Source organism: Rutilus rutilus, assembly GCF_951802725.1.
Source record: "Rutilus rutilus genome assembly, chromosome: 18".
NCBI lineage: Eukaryota > Metazoa > Chordata > Actinopteri > Cypriniformes > Leuciscidae > Rutilus > Rutilus rutilus.
In genome coordinates this window covers 1,388,768-1,411,055 of record NC_140231.1, presented here as the reverse complement: position 1 = coordinate 1,411,055, position 22,288 = coordinate 1,388,768, and the positions used below count along the sequence as shown (strand labels likewise).

Sequence of the window (22,288 nt, the reverse complement as noted above, 5' to 3'; positions counted from 1 at the left end):
TTGACTGGAATATGCTCATTTGCACTGCCGACTGTTTATTTACAGTACCGACTGTTATATATACATTGCAATATCGTACCTTAACTGTAATATGCAATTACTTTCCACTGCACTCACTCGGATAGCTTCTGTCCAAACTTTATTTGCACTACTTTAAATCCATTGTTATACTGCTCATTAGCCTAACTTATACATATATCTATTTGTAAAATTCTGTTTATAGTAATATCCATCTGTATATTATGCTCACATTCTGTTTATAGTAACAGCCATCTGTATATATATTCATAGTACATATCTATCTGTAAAATTATGTTTATAGTAACAGCCATCTGTATATTATATTCAGTACATATCTATCTGTAAACATTCTGTTTATAGTAATAGCCATCTGTATATTATTATATTCAGTACATATCTAGCTGTAAATTCTGTTCACAGTAATAGTTATCTGTATATTATATTCATAGGACAATCTATCTGTAAATTTTTGTTTATAATAGTATTCAACTCTATATTTATTCAGTACATATCCATGTTCTGCACTTATGAACCACTGTATATCCTGCACTTGCTGCTATTGCACTTCTGGTTAGACCTAAACTGCATTTCGTTGCCTTGTACCTGTACTTGTGTAATGACAATAAAGTTGAATCTAATCTAATCTAAAATTTTAGACCGGTCTATAGTGTTAGAAAAGTTTAAAATTTGCTCATAGACTAGTCTAATGCAAGTTAGACTGTTTCACAAAAATAAAGACTGACTTAATTTAGATCAAAAAAATTAGACACCTTACCCCCAGGCTAACTTAGGTCTAATGGCGTGTTCACACCAAACGCGAAGTGTATTCGCATCGCATTATCAGCTCCAGATTACTCGCGGGATGTTTTTCGCGTCACTCGCGAATAAAAACATCCCGCGAAAAGGAGTGTGTCGTCATCATCAACAACAACACAATTTCTTTCTGCCATAATTTTTCCGTCATGTCTGAAATAAATGATATTGCTGCTCTGTACTTGTTGTGGAAGTCCCAAATACGGAGGAAAGCCAAACGCCGCCGACGTGTTTGAGTATGATGTTGTATCATAAATTTCAGGGTACCCACAGACGGCAACAATAATTAGCTCATCCATTTTCGACAACAGTGATAGTAACCGGACGTATCAATGAGCTCTTCGTTGATTGGCTTGCGCAACTAAGCGTCATGCGAATTTTCCGCTGGAGTTGAAATTTTTCAACTTGCGCGGAAGACGCGATTGAGGCGATTATGGAGCGTTCCCGGCAAACGCGTCGCCCAATTCGTGTCTTTGCATTGACTTGTATGTAATCTACTCGCGCAAAAATTTTTATTCGCGTTTGGTGTGAACACGCCATAAGACTCTGTTACCTTGGCAACCAGCAGTAACAATCAGTTACATTACAAACAGCCAAAAGAAAAGGGAAAATGGCTCATAATTTAAACATTTCTTCTTGTTTCTACATTCTCCGCTAAATTTCCCAAGTAAAATGTCCTTGTAACTGTTATACTTCTCCAACAAACACATATCTCCCGCTGGGGGTAAACTGCACTGAGCGGTTGAATGCGCTTACTCGATCCGCCATGTTTTTTTTGTTTTGAAAAGTGTCTTATTTTACCCAGAATGCATTGCAGTGTAGTCCTACTTAAGATAGTCAGAGTCTTAAGTGCTTTGTACAACGGTCTGATTTAGATGTCTATCTGAAGTCTAACTATCTACTATATCTAAGCCATAGTCAAAGTCTATCTGTGTGAAACCGGCCCCTGGACTGGTACCAAAAGGTTCTTTGAAGGCATATTTCCAGCAATAGGTGTTGGCTGTCTGCAAATAGAGGTAGAAGTTACAAGATATGAGTTGATTATGTTCATTAACATCACCAAAGACACTCTAGCGGCTGTCGAAGAGTAACTGAGAGGACTCTGCCTAACTGAAGAATTACAGGAAAGAGAAGTAAATGAGCAAAATGGCTTTTTAGCTTGGCTCACAAATTGGCAGCAGATGCATGCAAGTGCCTTAATCCCCACAGGGGTAACACTATCAATCCTTGCATTTATTATCTGTTGTATTATTCAGTTCATTAAGGTTTTGATTAAGCGTGCTATGAATAATCTTGTGTCTTCTCAATAGCCATTGTTGAATAGAAATGTTAAAATTTGCTGACCCTAAGCAGAATGAAGGGAATGTTTATTGAAGGTTGAATATGCTTTATGAATATTACAGTAAACAGAGGTAAAGAAAGTGATAAAGTGTTGTAAAAGAAAGTCATGCTGAGATTAGCTGCTCCTTTTTAGGAGTAAAGTGGGAATATTGATAGAAAACAGGCTCTTAGGCTGATAAATTATATATTGTTTGCCTGTGTTATTTGTCATCAGTAATTGACCTAGTTTCCTAATGGGTGTTATTGTGTTTCCATGGTTACTGATTCATTTCACCTGCATTTCATTTCATAGCTCTTTGTTTTCTCTATGAATTCATAGCCCTCAGTTTGTTCAGTTCTTTGTCTTGTGTTGTCTATGTTGCCATGTGTTTTCTAGTGATCATATTCATTGTGAATTATTCTTTGCTTTTGTTTATTATTAAAGTGCTACAATTAGATCCTTCTCCTCGTTTTGCCTGACCACACCGTGACAGTACACAAGACCGCCTAAATATGGATCTAGCAGCAAGAAAAAGTCAAGAGGACCAGCTACTGTCCCTGTATCAAGGCGGACGTTTGCTGGAGGATTATGTGGATGACTTCCTTTAACTGTGCCACCAAGTTCGCTGGAATGCTGCACTGTGGATAACTGGATGTCAAGGAGGTTGGGGAGGATGCCTACTCCACAAACACTATGCCCATTCTAGCTACAGCTGCTCATAATCCTCTGGTGGACTCCACTCCCCACCCAGAGCCCAGCCAACACTGCCCATCATGGACTTAATGCCTGAGCCCACCACAGACACTGAGCCCAAGCCCATCACAGAGAGAGCGCCAGAGCCGACGGTCATACCACACTTCGCCCAGGAGCCTGAGCTTGACGGATGGACAGACTGACCAGGTTTATGAGCCGACTACATAGTCCGTTCCTGTGGAGTTGCTTGTGAAGTTTGACAAAATCTCCTGTGCCCCCGCTGGTCCACCCAGCTCAATGTCTCCTGTGACTCACGAGTTTCCACCCAGCCTCCCTCTCCCACTTCCTTTTCCAAGGAAGTCAGGCGGTTCCTCAGCTCAGCCTCCGCTGGTTCCCTTCTGCCCCATTGCTATTCCTCTGACACCTCTCAACGGTGTGGATTTGCCTCGGGTCTTCAGTTCTCCAGCTCTGCCCAGTAAAGAGGATCCCCCAGCCGCTGATCTCCTCACTCCACCTGTCGATGTGGGTCCTCCCTCCCTCGGCTCCACCAGATACCATCGTCCTAGTGGCTCCACCGGGCTCCCTCGTTCCTCCGGCTCCGCCTTGGTCAAGAGATTTAAAGCGTAGTTTTTGAAGAGTGCGCATGTGTGAACGAGCTCTAGTGCGTAAGAACAAGCCTATGATTGAATGATTGAATCTGGAATTGAATCTATGATTGAATCTATGATTGAATCTGGAAATAAAGCAAAATAACTGAGAAATAGTCCTCAGATGCCACGTCTGTAATTTATAGCAAAAAAAAAAAAAAAAAAACGACCAATAATTCTCCACCACCTGCGTGACATCATTAACCAACGTGGTTGAACAACCAATTTGCGACAATATGGTTTCGGGAAACAGTCGTGGCTAGCTAGTGGATTCTTCAACGATGATCGTACTGTGATAGTGAAGCACGAGTTACAGCGCTGTACGGGACACACACTCCTGTCTGGATCTGCCTTCTCTCCAGCTCCGCTTCAGTCCTCGGTCGCACCGGCTCTGCCTCGTCCTCCAGGACCATCGGTGTCGCCCGGTCCCATCTGCTCAATGAGCACAATGCATGCTTTTTGTTGAAGAACATTATTTTGGTTGTGCTTCAGCTCTGCGTAAAAGAATCTCAAGCTGACTAGCTGAAGACGTTACTGTAGCTTTACCCACTAACAGACACTGTACTTCCTTAAAGTCCAGCACGGCGCTACAACAGCCATAATAAAAAGACCCTTCACAATAGATAATGCTTCAAGATGAACTCTGTTAGAGAGCTACATATGGCAGTTTATCTGTTCAATAAAACACATTATACACCTGTTGAGTAATAAAATCACCATCATCTCCGCATCGCTTTTACATTTCAAATCCCTCAGTACGCAAAAAAAAAAGCCCATTGTAAGTGTTTATATTGTAGATCGAGTGGGATACTCTGTCTAAAATATAAACACTTATAATAGACTTACCATAGCGAATCATGAGGCGCGTTTCCATTACAGATTTGCGCAAAACTTTTGCGTTTTTTTTCTTTCTTTTTTTTCTTCTAAATGTCGACAAAAAACTATTGCGATATGATGCGTTTCCATTAACCGATTTCCGAACCATTTCCTCTCGCGATGAGTAAAATCATTCCAAAAACCATGGCAACGGACGCTGGTAGGTTTATGTACTATATCCCAGCCACTGCACTAGCCATTGTTATTAATCGAAGGAGATGTGTGTGTGTGTGTGTGTGTGTGTGTGTGTGTGTGTGTGTGTGTTTCCAAGCATTAATGGTGAGGAACGGCCCTTATTATACTGTGAGCGGCTCATATGAGGAGTTTCTGGGTGTTTCTCCCTCAGATCTGCTTCCAGGTCTTGATTGTGGCATTTATTAGAGGTTTAGAATCCAGTATTCCTGTAATTCTTTTGTCTTATATGAATTTAATAAAGAACTCTGTCTCGTCTTCTGTCCAAACACACCTCATCATCTACGTCAGGTGACTGTAAATGCACAAAAACTGTTTCCATTGCAGTTTTGAGAAATAATCCTTTTTCAAATTGCCTGAAAACCTCCTCATGCGAGCGGAAAAACTTGTTTGCGATAAATGGGAGTTTTTGCGAAATTGACGTGTTTCCATTGGGCGTATTTTCAACTCGCAATTTCAATTTGCGCAATTTGAAGGGTAATGGAAACGCGGCTATGGTAAGCCAAAAACATGTTTTGGAAAAAGGATTGATGGTGTAATGACGTTTTGTTGAATTTTTGTTTGAACAAAAAAAGTTACATAGTGCACTTCCTCCTGAACAGAACTGATTGATGCTCTGACAACATGTATTGAGTCAAATCATCATCAATTAAATACAGATAACTCTGGATTTAATATATTGAGTATAAAAAGAAGGAATACTGTAACCTGAACTCTGAAGATTAATTACATCATTACTGTAAAAGTGTCAAGCGATGAAATTCACCTTTATTTAATTCTGAGCAAATACACAGGAAACACAGTAGAACGCAGTAATAACTCAGTCGACAACAACAAAACACAATTCCAAAACTCCTTTAGGAGATGAAGAAAAAAAACACGCTAAGCATGTGCTGTAGGTCAAACTCCAACGAGACAGGAATGGATTGGGTATGAGTATACTGTCTATAATTGAGGTGGTGATGAGGGACGGGTGATAGTCTTTATAATTCTGGCGAATGGACCGCGTTGGAGGAGCAGAACCAGGCTGAGGCGTGCAAACATGTCAAGAATTGTTCGAGTTTCTTTGTTCAGTGGTTCGCCTGTTGTCTTGATCTAGATAGATAGATCAAAATAGTCTGGAGGGCTACTTGTTTGATATAATCAAATATATTTATAATTTTATAATTTTCTCTATGTATATATTACACTGAACATATTTCCCTGAATATTTTAATACAACACAATTTCAAGAGTAATTTGGCACATTTGCAACAACAAATCGTCCAAATCTGCCAGCTTTTATAGGCAAAACAACACAAAACAAAACAACAACAGTGGTCCTCTAACTGCCTTTTAATGGGAAGCTTGCCACTGCTTAATGTCCATAAGTGCCCTATAATCAGGAGTATACCTGACACTGTAACTCTAATGGAGTCCTCCAAATGTCCACTAACCCTGTATGAATAAAATTCATATCTGAAAATGCAGATACACACAGGCGAGTTGAACCAAAAAGACTTTTTGGCTGCTGTGCAAATATTTCTCTGGGTCAACAAGTTTCCAAAAGTCTGTTGGCCCCAATAAGCTTTTAAATCTCCATCTCAACCTTTCTAGAAGAGCAGGTTAAACGCATCACTTAGTTTCTTAGAAATGTGCAAAATGTCCACTTGCATGAAAGGATTTGCAATGAATGGCACGCATTCCAGCTTATCAAAGTCAGTGAATCTGTCCTCAAATTCTTGGCCAAGCCTGTCCAAGAGTTCAAAGTACTTATTTAATGCTCTGTCAAAGAACCTCAGATGCAGAAGCATTGACTGCATTGATGGAAAGTGATGCAATTTCTTCCTCTGTAAATACGTGGAGAAAAGCCTGTTAAAGCACTGATCATGTCACTCATTGTCTTACCTTTGCCTTGCAGTTCACATTTTCCCAGTGATGTCAGTGAGGAAGATGAGGACCAGTTGCCACTCAGTGTCCTGAAAAATATATTTTTAACATGTACATTTTATTTGTCACTATGTGCATTTTAATGGTGTAATATCTGGTATAAATGGTTTCCGCACCCAAACATTATAGTATTGCCTTTTAGACAGAATCTTGCACTCTTTCTTTAGTAGGTCTTTATATCTGTATATATATATATATATATATATATATATATATATATATATATATATATATATATATATATATATATATATATATATATTATATTATATATATATATATATATATTTTATGTATGTATGTATGTATGTATGTATGTATATTTCCGTTTGTGATTTTAGACAGCTGTGTATGTGTGTGAGAACGGGACTTTTATTTTGGCCTGGCGATGTGACGTCATAAAGCTGCGCCGCACTCCAGCTTCTGTTGTGGTTCACCTGAAGAAAGGTTTGTGGTTTTACGCAATTAAAGTGTTTAAATAAATGGAAGCTGTTCTATCAATGTAATCGTTTTTACAAGCTATGTAAAATAAATGAATTATTATTAAATGTAACATTGTAATGCCTCATGTAACATTTGTGAACGTTATTTTTCGTGAATCAAGTATACATGAGTATACAATGTATATAAAAGGTGCATCTCATTTCGTTCTCGATATCGTGTATTAGTTTATCGTATATATTATTTAGGTCACTGGCAAGTAGTAGTGATGAGAGAAATTGAGCTTTTCGAAACTCCGAGTCAATTGAACCAAATGACTCACAAAAATGAATCAGTGATTCGAATCGCTCGGATCACCGCGCGCTGACGACAAAACCTGTTGGTCAAAACCGTGAAAATGAACAAAAACAATGAACAATGACAACTTTTACAAACCAACTGAAAATGTTTTCACGGAAGTGTAATCTATTAAATGTTAGCAACAAATAAATATATACCATAACTAAATACAAAGTGTCTGTATAATTTGTGTTCTTTTATTAATTTGTAGTGCTAGTTTTGAGTGTTTTTTTTTTTTTTGGCTAATCATCCTATTTAAGTCCATTAACTGCCAGTGTGCTGCTGGCTACTGAACTAGTGCGCTGATTGAGACACACCCTGAAATATAGTCTGGAAATTATTTTTCTTTCTGAACTTTAATATAGAGTCCAAACACAGAAAAACTCCTGGTGAAGCGACTGAGATCCACGTGACGTAGGCGACGTTTTAAGATGGCGTTGATTAAAGAGGAGAGTGAAGACATGAGGATTGAAGTGAAGCAAGAAGAGACTGAGGAACGAGCAGGTTGGTTTAATTCTCAGAGATGAACTCAGTCAGAGATGGCATGTACATTTTCTCATCTTTCTGTCTTCCCTCTTGCAGCTTTCTCTCTTTTCCTTTTTTTAAAGTCGTATTTCGACTAAGTAAGTGACCAATCACAGGTTGTGTTATTCTGCACCTCTGGCTGAACGTTTGTTTTCGAGAAGATGAGGAGGAAAATCTAGAGCGATTTTGTATTCTATTCCTAGCAATTAATCCGAGCGTAACCGCAATCAAGACGATATCCAAAATCTCTACCAGTTGACAAATTTCTACCGGTTAAACGTGTACCGGTATATCCAACCAGCCCTAATAGCAACTAAAGCACCTCAGCTGGAAAAACACGGCGCCTCCAAAGACCAGGTGGCCGTTTTCAGACGAGCACCAGATATTTCAGCTGGCTACAAACACTCTGGTGGACATAATTTAACATTTATTGTTAGGCATATTATATGGCCTATTATTCTCTTTTGCATTTATGCAAGATACTGGAGCCAAACCTGAGAAAGGAATCCAGAAGGATCCTCAGCATTCCTGGACACGTGATTTGCGTAGTTGTGAATGAGCGTGCACATGCCCTATTTACGAATGATAGGAATTCATTAACATACACACGTTTAACAAGTAAATCTGATGTTTACAAAGCATTTGTGAATCCGGAGGAGATTTTTACGGAAGGTCCGTTTTACGTGCAAATAGGGCTGTCGCGGTGAAGGATTTTCCCTTGCGGTAATTTTGAGTGGCTCAATAGCGGTTTTACCGCATTTATTAATTTATTTTGAATTATTTATATTTATTTGTTGCTATATAAATAAGTGTCACGATGTGGTCAGCATGCACAAAAACGAGTACATTTTAAGTAACCAATAAACCGAAACAAAACCGCGTCTCTCCACATTGAAAGCCTGTCACTCAGCGCGCAGTTGTTATGGCAACGGACTGTCTTTGAGTGAGTCATAAACCATTCATTCAACAACACGTTCAAAAACGCTGACTGATTCATTAAAAGATAGTAATGAAACAAGGTTAATTATTTTTAACTTTGAGCTCCACTTTTCAAGGCTCAGCTGACCAGCAATGCGTCGCATGGGTAACGCTGAAGCTTCACTTAATAGAGACAAATGGCATTGATTCAATGCGTGACTCACTGAGTTTTGTTTCCCGCGGCCGCGACCGCGAGTTCCTCGGTAAATCCATGGTAAATACCCTTTATTTTAAACGTTAAAAGGATGACAGGACATATATTTAACTTTCCTTGGCCACACGGCAACCTTTTCACGAATATAACTTGACCTCAAAGACAGACGCAGGTAATCGCACGCGCTCAGTCGATCTCTCTCATTCACTGTCTGTTTAGGCTTAAGTGCAAATCCACGAAGCCTCTGTACAAATCACCATGATAAAACCACGATCGCCGCGTCTTATTATCATTATTAACTTATTTAACATTCAATACACATGCACGAAGTTCAAAACAAGGAGGGAATAGCCTTATGAAAAAGAAAACACGCGAATATCGCGGTTGCTGTGGTAACTTGAATTCCTCTGCGGTTGGCTTGTCAGTAGCGCGGTACTGCGATATTGCGGTTATCGCGACAGCCCTACGTGCAAATTACTCTGAATTTACTAATATATTCACAAAACATTCATGAATGAGGCCCAATGTCTTTTGTTTGATTTGAATGTAGCACTGCTGTTGTCAGTAACAGTTTATATTCTGTGCAGTCAGTGTGTGTCTTGTAGTAGAAGTCCATCCTAACATTGGCTTGTAGGCTGTTGCAGCTCAACTCTAACTCAGGGATGGGATTTTTCCGTATTTATAAAATGACGCGTGAATTAGGAGGACTGTATGAAGATTACTAAACAAACTGCAAAATGTGAATAGCATCTAGCATTTTTCAAATCTAGCCTTTCGTGGATATGAAACGGTGTTACTTGGCATTTGGCTGGTATGAATTTTAAACATGAATGCTTGTGAAAACGTTTTAATGGCTTAGTGCGATTATCAAATCGCAAAGGCTGTGATTTAGTTTGAGTCTGAGCCATGATCTGAGGGTCCATGCCAAATTTGGGGACAGCACCACCTACAGGTCTTGAGATCTGACAAATGGCTCTTTTAGCTCATAACCACCAGTACGCCATTTTGAAATTTGTCATAAATTGCAATATCTTTTAACATGTTGACATATTGCCACAAAATTTGGCAGGGATCATCAACAGCATGTCCTGATGGGACCTGAGAATTTTGAACACAGCGCCACCTAGTGTTCCAGAGATACAAGGATTTTTGCAAAAACTCTTAGAACTTAAAAACAAATGTAGATTTTTTTTCTTCTTCTGTCACAATGTTCCTTGGTTTATGCAGATTCTGATGATATCTCATTTGTCATTTTCCATCAATGTACCTGTCGGCCATATTGAAATAAATGAAAAACATTTTTTTCTGTCACTCCTTCTACAAATTTTGTCCAATATTCTCCAAAATCTTATCAGATGATATTTGGAGCAAGCCGCACAGAAATGACTGAACGGATTTCTTGCTACTGATCCGGAGAATAAGTTAACAGTGCCTGTGTTTCTTGTCTTATGCTAGTTAGCATAGCATGTTAATTCCATGTGTGGCTTTCATGAACAATTAGCGTAGATGCCATCAATTCATTTTAAATCAGAGACATAGAACCCGAGAACTGTTTCAACCGTTCAAAGCTTTGTGTGTAATTTAGCAGATTTTTAAAATCGATAAAAAACCTAACATGCAGTTAGTGTTGTGATGATAAAATCTATATTTCTTGCATCTCGTAAGCAGTCTACTAGTTATCCCGTCTTTTATATCATTAATACACTCTGCTGTCTTAGAGAGCTGGGAAGTTTTGTCAGGTTGTGAAGAAATATAAAACTGGGTATTATTAGCATAAGAGTGAAATAATATCTTTCAGGGGGAAGTTCAAAGAGAAAAGCAGAGGACCTAATACTGAGCCCTGTGGCACTCCATACTTGTTTTTAATGAGACGTCTCTTCATTTACATCAGGGCTGGGCATCTCTGGCCCGCTCAGATCCACTTTGCAGAATTGCAGTGTTGCTGAAAACTTTCTTTTAGTTGATATTATTTATTGTATTACACTTGTCTTCCTTGTATTGATAATACAGAAGAGTTTATATCTCTCAGATCCTTCAGATTGGTCAGGTGGCATTCTTCCTTCCATCTACATAATTTCAATTTGAAACAAACTTTGATTGTTTTTGTAATTTCATGGTGAAATTCCTGACTGGTGAGGTAAATGGAGTAAGATTTCATCTGGCACTTTCACACTCACATTAAGAAGTTTGGCCAAAACTCACAATATTAATTTGGTACCACTTGTGAAACTCAAATATAACAGCTGTCTTGTGTGAGAAAAAGTAAAATCATAGGATCTAACATACTGATACTGCTGTTGGTTAATAATATATATTTTTATTTTTTATTTTATGTTTGTTGCTTTGTGCCGTTAAATTGTATTTTTTTTTTTTTTTTTTTTGCCTTAGACCTGATGGCGCTGAAAGAGGAGAGTCAAGAACTGAATGAAATTCATCATGAATTCATTACTGGAGAAAAATCATTTAGTTGCTCACAGACTGAAAAGACTTCACGAGCAAGAGCTCAAAAGGCCACAAATATACGCTATCTTACCTGCCAACAGTGTGGGAAAAGTTTCAACAGAAAAGCAAACCTTAATTCTCACATGAGAATTCACACTGGAGAGAGGCCTTACACATGCCCTCAATGTGGAAGAGGTTTCACTCAAAAAGTAATCCTTAACAGGCACATTAGAATTCACTCTGGAGAAAAGCCTTTCTCCTGCAAACTGTGTGGACACAGTTTCATTCGAAAAGGATGCCTTAAAAGCCACATGGCAATTCATACTGGAGAGAAGCCTTTCATCTGCAATCTGTGTGGAAATAGTTTCATTCGGAAAGGAAGCCTTGAAAGCCACATGAGAATTCATACTGGAGAGAAGCCTTTCACATGCCATCAGTGTGGAAGGAGTTTTACACACAAATCAAGTTTTAATGCCCACATGAGAATTCACACTGGAGAAAAGCCTTACATATGCCCTCAGTGTGGCAGGAGTTTCACTCATAAAGGAAACCTTAAAAAACACACAAAAGTTCACACTGGAGAAAAGCCTTTCACCTGCCAACACTGTGGAAGTGGCTTCACTCATAAAGGAAACCTTAAAAAGCATGAGAACATTCACACTGGAGAGAAGCCGTTTGCATGTGGTCAGTGTGGAAAGCGTTTTGGACATAAAGTATCCCTTATTTCTCACGTGAAGATTCACATGTTGTAACCAATGTAATAAAAATATACAGCATATTGCCATCACATATACAGATACACATGAAAAGTCATGCTTATGTGAGAACCTGTTTTAGTACTTTGTGTAGAAAGTGTTTAGAATGGCACTAGAAAATGCATATTTGTGAAATTGCGTTCATACCTCAACTGAATTTGGGCCAAATCCGATTTTCCGCTTTCATGACCACTTCTTTCTCACTTGACAGTCTCTCTTGCCACAGTTTCAAAAAATGTTGTGGTTGCGGTTAACGGCCTCTAATTTTGAATGTATGAAGAAGTCCCTCCATTCAATTTATAGCCTATTGACACCTCAGAATCAAAATATTAGTTAAACTTTTGTCTTACAGTGAAATGCTACAATGTAAATGAAAGGTTATACATGAAATGATATAAACTATAAAAAGCAATCAAGAAATGTGGTGCAATATTCATTATTTAATTTCGTGAGAGCGACATCATTGGCTTCTGGTTCCTCTCTGGCTGCTAAGTGGTTTGTGATTGTAGCTCTGTTTTGTCATTTGAACTGTTAAATCACTATATATCTGAGATCTATTATGTTAATCTTACATCGCTATCTTATCATTTAAATTGCTATTGCTAGCACAACGTGTTAGCATTTTGTTAGCATTTTAACTTGTCATTCATGCTTACCGTCTCTTTTCTATCTTTTGCTAACACTGTGGTATGTAGAAATCACTGCTTGCCACGTTTAGCATAGCTTATGTTGCCACTGTGTTAACTCACAAGTACGATGTCAGACACTGTAATTTGCTCTGGCCCCCTTCCTGTTCGCCGGAGTGATGAGATACTTAATAGATTCCCCTTACTCAATGGCTGGTTGTCTAAGTGGTGTCCGCAAAATAATATAGGGTTTTTGGGGCAGACCTGACCTGTTGAAAAGAGATGGTATTCATCCCTCCTGGGATGGTGCTGCTCTTCTCTCTAGTAATATGGCCCATAGTCTTAAGCCTATTTTATACTTCTGCGTCGAACTGCCGCCGTAGCTACGTCGTAGGCTGTGTGTAGCGCGCGTACCCTTCGGCGTACCCTGACGTGCACCTCTCCAAAAATGTAACAACGCGTCAATTCTACGCGGACACAAGCGCTGTGATTGGTCTGCCAGAACCCCTCCCTCGGGGTTTCATGCTCCCCAGGTGCGCGTCAACGCGGACAATGACACAGAAGTATAAATTAAAACCAACACGTTGCCTACGGCGTATAGGCTCTGGCGTATGTCCGACGCAGAAGTATAATGAGGCCTTTAGAGCTCAAACATGACAGTCTGGGGCTCAGGTCAGGAAGCAGACAGACTGGCTAAACCGACCGTCTGCTAGCTGTCTCATGTCACCAAGGTCAGATAAATCCCATCACATTGAGCCTCTTTCACCTAGATATCATCATATAGAAACTGTGTCTGTTCCCCGAATTAGGAAATACAAAAAACTCCCAAAGCCATCTAAGGGTAAAAATGTTCAACAAATGAAAATCAGATGTAATACAGATGAACAAATGATAAAGCTTGGTTTCCTGAATATTAGATCCCTTTCTACAAAAGCACTTTTTATAAATGATATGTTCACACAGAACATAACCTATATGTGCTGTGTTTGACAGAAACCTGGCTAAAACCAAACGATTACATTACTTTAAATGAGTCCACCGTCCAAGATTACTGTAATAAACATGAGCCTCGTCTGAAGGGCAAAGGGGGAGGTGTTGCTACAATTAATAATATTTGCAGTATTACTCTTTTAGTATAATTCTTTTGAAGTGATGGTGCTTTACACTATCTAGTGTAAACGATAAATCCCGCTTGACATTTGTGCTGTCTACTGTATACAGGCCACCAGGGCACCATACAGACTTTATCAAAGAATTTGCTGATTTTCTATTAGAGTTAGTACTGGCTGCAGATAAAGTCCTAATTGTTGGTGATTTTAATATACACGTAGATAATGAAAAAGACGCATTGGGATTGGCATTAAGAGACATTCTGAACTCTGTTAGAGTTAGGCAACACGTGTCAGGACCCACTTATTGTAACCCACTCTTTGTAAATAATTGGAATCTTTTCTGGGAGCGACCTAGGCTCTTCCGCGCTGATGGCCTTCACCCCAGCAGAATCGGAGCGGCTATTCTGTCGGACAACATCTCCAAGACGCTACACACCATATGACTAGTAAGTCAAAGTCCAAATCACACTCTTTGCTGTCCAAACTTAATTGATATAAGTACCAATGTAGAACATTATATTGAAACTGTGTCTATTCCTCGTTTAGTGAGGTCAAACATTAAATCTACTGTAGAATCTAGGAAAAATCTAATTGTGATTAAACCAGAAAATCTCAATATTAGTGTACAAAAACAATTTATAAAGCTAGGTCTTCTAAACATTAGATCACTCACACCTAAGGCGGTTATTGTAAATGAAATGGTCACAGATAATAGTTTCGATGTACTTTGCCTTACTGAAACCTGGCTTAAACCAAATGATTATTTCGGTCTTAATGAGTCTACTCCTCCTGGATACTGTTATAAGCATGAGCCCCGCCTGATTGGTCGTGGCGGTGGTGTTGCAACAATCTACAGAGATATTCTTAATGTTACCCAGAAAACAGGTCACAGGTTTAATTTGTTTGAAGTACTTGTGCTAAATGTTACTCTCTTAGATGTAAGAAAGAAATCCCTATTATCTCTAGCCTTGGCTACTGTATATAGACCGCCAGGGCCTTACGCTGATTTCCTAAAAGAGTTTGCAGACTTTCTCTCAGATCTATTGGTCAATGTCGATAAAGCATTAATTGTTGGAGATTTTAACATACACGTAGATAACACAAATGATGCGTTAGGGGCTGCGTTTACAGATTTATTAAACTCCTTTGGGGTCAAGCAAAATGTCACTGGTCCCACTCATCGTCTTAATCATACGCTAGATTTAATTATATCACATGGAGCCGATCCAACCGATATAGATATTATACCGCAAAGTGATGAAGTCACTGACCATTACATGGTCACTTGCATACTACGTACTGCTGAAATGTGTCAGGTTGCGCCACGTTATCGACCAGGCAGAACAATCCTTCCAACAACTATAGATAGATTCTCAAATAGCTTACCTGATCTATCTCAGTTGCTCAGTGAACCCAAACAAACAGATGAACTAGAGGAAATGACTAGCACTATGAGCACCATTTTCTCTAGTACATTAGACATCGTTGCACCAATTAGATTAAAAAAGGTTAGAGAGAAAACGAAAGCACCATGGTACAACAGTGCTACGCATGTTATCAAGAGAGAAACTCGTAATTTAGAGCGTAAATGGAAACAAACTAATTTAGAGGTCTTTAGAATCGCGTGGAAAGACAGTATGTCACGTTATAAAAAGGCCCTAAAAGCGGCCAGGGCTGAGCACCTCCGCAAACTAATAGAAAATAACCAAAATAATCCAAGGTTTTTATTTAACACCGTGGCTAGACTAACAAATAAACAGATGTTACCTGAGCAAAATATTCCGTTACAGTTTAGTAGTAATGATTTCATGAAGTTCTTCACTGAGAAAATAGAAAGCATCAGAAACACAATTGTAAATGTACAATCTTTAATGGTGTCTTATGATTCAGCCTCAATTATCCCTCAAGAACAACTACACCGCTTTACTACTATAGGGCAGGAAGAGCTAAATAAACTTATCACTTCATCTAAAACAACAACATGTTTATTAGATCCAATACCCACTAAACTACTGAAAGAAGTGTTACCTGTAGTGGCAGAGCCTCTTCTCAATATTATTAACTCGTCTTTATCTTTAGGTCATGTTCCTAGAATATTCAAGTTGGCAGTTATAAAACCTCTCATTAAGAAACCACAATTAGATCATAATAATCTAGCAAATTACAGACCGATTTCAAATCTTCCATTTATGTCTAAAATACTAGAAAAAATTGTGTCCGCCCAACTGGGCTCTTTCTTGCAAGAAAATGATATCTATGAAAAATTTCAGTCAGGATTCAGACCGCATCATAGCACTGAAACTGCGCTCGTTAAAATCACAAATGATTTACTTCTAGCTTCTGACCAAGGCTGTATCTCAATACTAGTTTTACTCGATCTTAGTGCTGCGTTCGACACTGTAGATCACAAAATACTCTTAGATAGACTACAAAACTACACTGGTGTTCAGGGACAGGCATTAAACTGGTTCAGATCGTACTTATCAGACCGTTACCATTTTGTCTGTTTAAATGGGGAAAAATCGAAGATAACTCCAGTAAACTATGGAGTACCGCAAGGATCTGTGTTAGGCCCTCTGCTATTCTCAATATACATGCTGCCACTGGGTAATATTATAAGAAAACATGGAATTAATTTCCACTGTTATGCTGATGACTCAATTATATATTTCATCACGACCAGATGAAAACAATAAATTATCTAAATTGACAGAGTGTGTTAAAGATATAAAATACTGGATGACCTGTAATTTTCTGCTATTAAATTCAGATAAAACGGAGGTATTACTTATTAGTCCAAAAAACTGCCCACAAAACCTCTTACAATACAACTTTAATTTAGAAGGGTGTCCTGTTACTTTATCCTCTACAGTAAAAGACCTGGGTGTTATATTAGACCGCAACTTGTCTTTCGAAAATCATATTTCATATGTTACAAGAACAGCCTTTTTCCACCTTAGAAACATTGCTAAGCTACGTAATATGCTATCAGTTTCTGATGCAGAAAAGTTAGTTCATGCATTCATGACCTCGAGACTAGATTACTGTAATGCTTTATTAGCCGGTTGTCCTGCATCCTCAATAAACAAGCTACAGTTAGTCCAAAATGCAGCCGCTAGAGTTCTTACTAGATCAAGAAAATATGATCATATAACACCGATTCTATCGTCTCTACATTGGTTACCTATAAAATTCTGTATCAATTACAAAGTATTACTACTGACCTATAAAGCCCTAAATGGTTTAGCTCCTGGGTATTTAACGGAACTTCTATCGCCCTACAATCCATCGCGCTCTTTAAGATCACTAAATTCGAGGCTTCTGGTCATTCCTTGGATATCTAAGTCCACTAAAGGAGGGAGGGCGTTTTCACATTTAGCTCCTAAACTCTGGAATGGCCTTCCTGATATTGTTCGAGGCTCAGACTCGCTGTCCCAGTTTAAAACTAGATTAAAGACGCATCTCTTTAGCCAAGCATTCACATAATACTTACCTTTTATACTACAGTTGAATCAGATTGAATGCATTAATATTATGAACAGCAGCTACGCTAATTATTTCCCATCTGCTTTTCTGTTGTTATCTCGGGACGCTAGTCCGAGGTAAATACAGATCGTCAGCTCCAGTTTGTATCCAGCCTCCCATGGAAACTACAGATGCCCCAACACCCGTGAAGAGACGACTCGAAGCCCGTGAAGAGACGACTCGACGCCTGTGAAGAGACGACTCGACGCCTGTGAAGAGACGACTCGAAGCCCGTGAAGAGACGACTCGACGCCCGTGAAGAGACGACTCGACGCCTGTGAAGAGACGACTCGACGCCTGTGAAGAGACGACTCGACGCCCGTGACGAGACGACTCGACGCCCGTGAAGAGACGACTCGACGCCCGTGAAGAGACGACCCGACACCCGTGAAGAGACGACTCGACGCCCGTGAAGAGACGACTCGACGCCCGTGACGAGACGACTCGACGCCCGTGAAGAGACGACTCGACGCCTGAGAAGAGACGACTCGACGCCCGTGAAGAGACGACTCGACGCCCGTGAAGAGACGACTCGACGCCCGTGACGAGACGACTCGACGCCTGTGAAGAGACGACTCGAAGCCCGTGAAGAGACGACTCGACGCCTGTGAAGAGACGACTCGACGCCTGTGAAGAGACGACTCGACGCCTGTGAAGAGACGACTCGAAGCCCGTGAAGAGACGACTCGACGCCTGTGAAGAGACGACTCGACGCTGGCGATATGTATATGCCCTAAATCAATACATGATTAACTAACTGTATTTCTCTATGTACATTTCTGAAATGCACTTTCTGTAAAGCTGCTTTGAAACAATATGTATTGTGAAAAGCGCTATACAAATAAATTTGAATTGAATTGAATTGAATTATTGTAACCATACCTTAGACTTAATATTTTCACATGGAATTGATACATATACAACATTACTTCTGGCTCAATATGGCAGCAACAACAAATAGTTTGCAATCACAAAAACAAAAAAAAAACAGCAAACACCGTGAGATGTTCATGCTAAATTTCTGACACCGTCAGAAAATGATCGCAGGCTATCTTTGGTTATACCCTGAGAACGGCTGTCTTTGAACCTCTCTCACTGTTTGACGTTGGACCACCGTATAGGAGCCACGACCACAGAAATCACCACGATTGGTCATCTTTCATCTGGGACAACCCAAAATCGCACAATGTATAACAGACATTAGAATTAAGGTCATTTTTACTCTTTTTCATGTGTGGTTGTTTGTTCTCTTTAGTCCTTACTATTGACAACAAGGAGAGGGACTCTCAAGAAAAGGTTACTTAACCCCAGGACACATTACCACTTACTGTAACTCTTTTGTAAGATATTTTGGGTATCTGCACAGGGATTAATTAACGTACATTGAACATAGTGAGTGTGATATTTGGTGGATTATTTCAATCTGATTCAGTCTACCTCATCCCAAGATTAGTTTTAATTAATTTATCTACACAGTTGCAAGGATTTAAATCTTCAGTGCGGACTATCCCAGATAAGACATTTTACACTCATTTCATCTATAGATGTTTTCTTTGGTACATGTTCTTTTCCAAATTATACTTACATGTACATATATCTCTAGTCTTGCTGAGTATTTCTGTTCTTTTTTGTGTTCTTATTTGTGTGCTGAGATTTCGATTCTTTCAGATTGTATCAGTTATTTTCTAGGAGTTGGTTCCCTTCCCTAATTTAAATCTTGTGGCAGGTGATCTGGGTTTAAATACTAGACGCTGTTACAAACTTTTCCCACAAGGTTTGATGGAGAATTATGTTGAACATTATTTAGATTTTTAGCTGTTTATGGTCAGCCTCCACATTCTATCTTATGACAGTTTCATCATTTAGGCATTGAAGAAATGGAATGGATGCACCAGCATCCGGTGAAAATGCATCAGGTGAAAATCATGATGTGGAGTTCCCAGTTTTAGGAACCTTAGAGGGGCTTCACATTCATAGGCCTAATGCTCTCAATGCGGAGGGGACACATTTTCCTGTACCTAGTCAATCTAGCCAAAAAAAGGGTGAGAACAGATTGCACTTCTTTTTTTACAGTTCTTGCTTGAATCTGAAGGAGGGACATGAAGAGTTGTTAACTGAGATGAGAGCTTCACAGATGTCCTTCGAAAAAATTATGATACTAAACTCAGGATGAGCAGGATGAGGATCAGCCTCGACCTCCCTCTCTTCCAAAGCATGTGGGATTGGGAATGGGGGTTAAAAACGTCTTATTTGATGAGATGGTGAGGGGGAGAAGTTTGGAGAGTCTCACAGAGCCATGCGAGACATGCTTTTCCACAGATTCGCTTAAAGAAAACGCCTCAGCGAATGGCAACGCCCTTGCATCTGCGTGGCAACTTGATCTACCACCGATGGAGACACCTCCATTCAGGATAAGGACCGGTAGCTTCTCCGAGACTAATGTGTTCCCTCATGGGCATTTTGATCTGAATAAAGAGCATATGAAGCCATCCAGAATTATTCTGTCCCCACTGCAACATATCTTCCTCTGGAGAAGTAATCCGAATGACTGGGATTGTTTGGATTACAGTATGGTCAGGAGTAAGGGGGTGGTCGGAGAGGCTTTAGATTTAGAATTGAATTGATGTTCAACAAATAAAAAAACATATAATACAGATGAACAAATGATAAAGCTCGGGTTGCTGAATATTCGATCCCTTACTTCAAAAGCACTTAATGCTAATGATATGATTACAGATTATAACCTAGATGTGCTGTGCTGTGTTGCTGTAATTTATTGTAATATCTTCAGAATTACTAAGAAGTCTAGTCTAGAAGTGATGGTGCTTTATGTAACACTATCTAGTGTAAATGCTAAATCACGTTTGAGATTTGTGCTGGCTACTGTATACAGGCCACCAGGGCACCATACAGACTTTATTAAAGAATTTGCTGATTTTCTATCAGAGTTAGTACTGGCTGCAGATAAAGTCCTAATTGTTGGTAATTTTAATATACATGTAGATAACGAAAAAGATGCATTGGGATTGGCATTTAAAGACATTCTGAACTCTATTGGAGTTAGACAACATGTGTCAGGACCTACTCATTGTCATAATCATACATTTATCACATGGAATCAATGTTGAGCCGTTGAAAATCTGCAGCGGAGCGATGACATCTCAGATCATTTAAGTCTTGTGTAAACTTCATTTAGACAAAGCTGACTCCGTGTTACAAATATGTGAGACCTATCACTTCTGCCACTAAAGATTGCTTTATTAATAATCTTCCTGATCAGTTTCATCATCTCAGCATCCCGGATAGCTTCGAAGAACTCGGATATTGCGACAGAAACTTTTAACTCTCTCTTTTCCAGCACTTTAGACACAGTTGCTCCGTTGCGCTTAAAGAAGATTAAAGGAAATAGTCCAACGCTGTGGTACAACGAGCACACTCGGGCCCTTAAGAGAGCAGCCAGAAAAATGGAGCGCAACTGGAAGAAAACAAAACTAGAGGTATTTCGCATTTCATGGAAAGAGAGCTCGATTGCATACAGAGAGGCCTTAAAAGCTGCTAGGTCTGCTTATTGAAAGAGATGCTTCCAGAGGTCACAGATCCTCTTCTTAATATCATTAATTCATCTTTGTCACTAGGATACGTACCAAAAACTTTTAAGCTGGCTATGATTAAACCGCTTGTTAAAAAAACGCAACTTGATCCTACAGAATTAGTCAATTACAGGCCGATCTCGAATCTACCTTTTCTGTCAAAGATACTAGAAAAGGCCGTATCCTCACAACTATGTTCCCTTTTAGAAAGAAATTATATCTGCGAGGATTTTCAGTGTGGATTTAGACTGTACCATAGTACCGAGACAGCTCTCATTAGAGTCACAAATGATTTGCTCTTATCATCCGATCGTGGTTGTATCTCGCTATTAGTGTTACTTGATCTTAGTGCTGCATTTGATGCTATCGATCACAACATTATTTTAAATAGACTCGAAAATGATGTTGGCATTAGTGGAATTGCATTAGCATGGTTTAAATCATACTTATCTGACCGTTATCAGTTTGTAGCAGTAAATGAAGAGATGTCTCATCGATCACAAGTTCAGTATGGCGTACCACAAGGCTCAGTACTAGGACCGCTGCTGTTCACTCTGTACATGCTGCCATTAGGAGATATCATTAGGAAACATGGAATTAGTTTTCACTGTTATGCTGACGATACTCAGCTGTATATTTCTTCACGCCCAGACGAAACTTACCAATTCACAAAATTAACGGAATGCATAGCTGATATAAAAAATTGGATGACTAGTAATTTCCTACTACTTAATTCTGAAAAAACAGAGATTCTAATTATTGGACAAAAAATGTCCTCACGTAATAACCTAGAATACTGTCTGACACTTGATGTCTGCTCTGTTAAGTCTTCATCGTCGGTTAGGAACCTGGGTGTGTGTGTGTGTGTCTTTCATTTGAAAGTCACGTGTCTATGTAAAATTGCATTTTTCCATCTTAAAAATATATCTAAATAACATAATATGCTCTCATTGACAAATGCGGAACAATTAGTTAATGCGTTCATGACCTCAAGGCTAGATTATTGTAATGCTCTACTGGGTGGTTGCCCTGCACGCTTAATAAACAAACTACAGCTGGTTCAAAACGCAGCAGCTCGAGTTCTTACCAGAACCAGGAAGTATGACCATATTAGCCCAGTTCTGTCAACACTAAACCTTGCCAGTGTTGACCGAGACCATGTCTACTAGAACAATCCCCTGTGAAGACCTCGTTGACATGACAGCCATCGGCACAGATGAGCAAAGACCACAAGAACCCGACAGGTCCTCTGACCCATGACCAGCTTCGTCTCCATACCAGCGTGATGAATCGGACTTCTGACCTGTAA

General features: G+C 39.4%; 1 long non-coding RNA gene across 1 annotated transcript; it reads left to right on the top strand.

Annotated features, from left to right (window-relative positions):
- Positions 1 to 6,825: 6,825 nt before the first annotated feature.
- Positions 6,826 to 12,540, top strand: LOC311277516. The gene is made up of 3 exons (XR_014625278.1): positions 6,826 to 6,939; positions 7,638 to 7,776; positions 11,318 to 12,540. It is a non-coding gene; the product is annotated as an uncharacterized lncRNA (long non-coding RNA).
- Positions 12,541 to 22,288: the final 9,748 nt, after the last annotated feature.